The following is a 3,475-nucleotide window of genomic DNA, read 5'->3' as shown; positions in this document are numbered from 1 at the left end:
TTCAGCATACTTTCAGCTAGCAAAAGCGAATGTCAAGGTGTCAAAATGTTCTGCATTTTCAGGGCAATCTTTCAGCACTCAGCATCCATATGCATTTTCTTCAGAAAATGCAATTTTCTAGTTCCCTCTGATTTTACACTTACTTGCAGCTTTTTTTTTATTCATGGTTCCTCTGAAAAGTTTTTTGTTGTTTTTGAAGTATGAAACACTTGTTCCTTGTAGGTTTGAAACAGGTCTGCAAAGGGTTTGTAGTTTGCTCCTTCATGATGAACAGTAGCTTGTAGTCACTGTTTTTTTTACTACTTCATGACTTAATTGTTTCCTTTGTTCTTAAATGACTCTTCACACTTAATCCAATTTGCTTTGTGTGGTACCTCCTTGAAGAACCCCATTTGACGTTTGATATCCTATATTGTTGTTTTCATCTGAAAAACCTATTGAAAGGATCAAACTAGGAGTGAATTCATCCTGCTAACAAATACTGTACAAGTCGGGTATATCTTATTCCTCAGTGCCACATACTGTAGTGCTATTGTTGCACAAAAACAATGTTTTTGACTGTTATCATACATTAAAAAGTAAATAGTATTAATCCTTTGCCTAAAGTTGTCCCTAACAAATGCATGTTTTCTCTCATTTTTCAGTAATGTTTCCTAAAAATAACAGTGATCACTTTTACGAAGATGAACTTGAAGTGGGGGTGACTGGTTCAGTGGGTAGAGCAGTCATCTCCCAACCGGAAGGTTGAAGGTTCAAATGTCGGTTCCTGCAGTCCACATGTCGAAGTGTCCTTGGGCAAGACACTGAAACCCCAAGTTGCTCTCAATGGTTACAGCCATCGGTGTGAGTTGGCGCCGCAGATGGCTGCCTCAGTTCTGTACTGGAAACAAATTCCTTGTGTGTAACATACTTGGCCAAATAAAGGTGAACAATCGGGCATTTAAACCCATTTCACACAGTGACTTACCAGCTGAGCAGAGGCCATAGAGGAGCCAGGAAGCCTGCCTGGCTCTCTTCATTTATTACTAAGCTATGTGTGGCACTTTCATGTAAACAAGGCAAGTTTATTTATATAGTGCATTTTCATACACAAAGGCAAATCAGAGTGCTTAACACAGTGCACACAGATAAAACATTAAAATGCAATTTAGATCAAAACATTATATGAAAATTAAAAGTAACAGCACAAAGTAGCAACATGCATGTGTTAGGTACCTGCAGTAGTACTTTTAGGATAGCTGTAACAAACCGTTGTCATTATACAATGGTTTGTGCCCCTGTACTTCAGTCTTCCCACAGTATAAATGACTTCCTGGAAAAACTGCTGGAAAATGCATTTCAGTTTCACCATTTTTAAACAGTATCTGATCTCTCTTCTCTCTATCATGATTGGCATTGCTTGCTGTCTTCTAGTATATTCAGACCTACTGTAAACGTACACTTTTTGATTTCCAGCTTGGTTATACAGAATTCCTTTAGAACTAGTTGAACTAGAGTTTGATTGAAATGAGCTAACAGATTGTTGGGTTTGGCCATTTCATGGGATTGCTTGACAATAATAAAATGTAGAATAAAGCTGGAAAGGTTAAAATTACCTACTGTTCTTGTTACAAATGTCAGCTGTTAGCAGTAAAATAACATGCTGGAATGTTTCCATGTATAACAAACACACACCACATGTGTTTTGAAGTCAACACATGGTCACTTCCTTTGGAATGTTCTGGACACAGTGCTGCTGGAAAACAATCATCAGGCGAGGCACACGCACATACAATAATACACTGCAGATGGATAACAGAGTGTCAAGTGCTGCAAAGACAAATGCGTTGCACATTGAGCACCTGTATAATGACTGAGGACCGAGCTGTGTTAGAGGAATGGAATTTAACCCAAGTGAGGACGCAGTCATGGTTTGTTTTTATGTGGAGAGGAGATGATGGAGCCTCATATCTTTGTGGCACAATGCTATTGTTGACTGGTAAGGGCTTTCTGCAAAGTGTCTGTTCTGTGATTACTGCATATTACACAAAATGCAGGTGAATCTGGGTGTAATTACAAACCTTTTATATCAAGAGAGAAAGAAAGATTTAAAAGAAGCAAAATGTCCTGACTTTAGGTCAAATTCCACAGTAATTCACATAGTCTGAACACCAAGGCAAACTAATTAACAGATAGTATTAGCATAAAATGTATAGCCATCCCTGGTAGGCTAGTGGTTAAGGCACAGCACTCTTGCCGCTGTGGCCCAGGTACGAGTCAGGGTTGCGTCAGGAAGAACATCCTGCGTAAAATGTCAAAATGCGAGTTGTCAGTGTAGACGAATCGCTGTGGTGACCCCTAAACAGGAAAAGCCGAAATTGACTTTCATTTAGCATAAAATGTACATTTTATTTGAAAGTATGCTGACCTTTGCAACAATATTACCAGTGACTCTAAACCAGCAAACATCCAATGTTCGAGAGATGTGCATGTGATGTTGATTGGTCTATGTCCTTTTTTGTTCATTTGTGAGATGTGTGGTAAACGCTTAAAACGCATCTGGATATGATGCATTTCAGTGTGCAATACAAGTTCAGTATTTTGATGTTTGTGTGTCAGTGGACATGTACATGAGGATGGATATTAGGACATCTGGTCTGGACATATGTTGTAATGTACAAAACAGGGCAGAATATCAGATTAGAATGTCCCTCTAGGGCCATTTTGTGACAGCCATGAACGTGCGTTAGAGATTTGGATTTCTGTACAAGACATCCGAAAAAAGTACAGTATGCATCTGTATATCTAGACAAGATGTTATTGGTAAATACCTGGATGTCTATTCAGGATATATTTTGGAGGTTATCAGACTTCCAACCATACCTCAGAACACTAAGACCTGAGATGGGCCTGTTTTGGATGTCTTCACATGTTCAAAGTTAGTTAAATGTCTGCACGTCTAAGCCAGACTTAATTTGAACATCCACCAACGTCCAGCGTAGGTTCTGTATCCTTGTGGAGACCTACACTGGTGGTCAGTAGACATCCAAAACATACATCAGTGTTTGAGTCTGTGTTGGATGTGTACTGACCTCCAGTGTAGGTCCACAGAAGGTGTCCAGATACTGAACCTCTGCTGGACATTGGTGGACATCCAAGCTAAGATATTTAAGAACTGATGAAGCCTCTTGGATGAGAGGTGAAATGTTTTCGACCAAGAAACCAAGTTCAGTTGATTTTTTTCCCCTTACTATGACCTGGATGACTGAGAATCTGCACAGACATGCTAACTAAAGGTAGTTGTGAATTTGTTTAGGTGCTGATCTCTTGCTGTTGCCTCGCTTTTTAACCATAGGTAAAATTGCTGAAATGCATTTTGCAGCATCGACACCTAATGGTGAAAACATGAATCAAAAATATTAATAAAAAACATAAAACATATATATACACACACACACACATATACATATATATACATATACATATATATACATAT

The sequence above is a fragment of the Monopterus albus genome, unplaced genomic scaffold (assembly GCF_001952655.1).
Source record: "Monopterus albus unplaced genomic scaffold, M_albus_1.0 scaffold210.1, whole genome shotgun sequence".
NCBI lineage: Eukaryota > Metazoa > Chordata > Actinopteri > Synbranchiformes > Synbranchidae > Monopterus > Monopterus albus.
The sequence above is the reverse complement of the archived record's forward strand: the minus strand, read 5'-3'. Positions refer to the sequence as shown.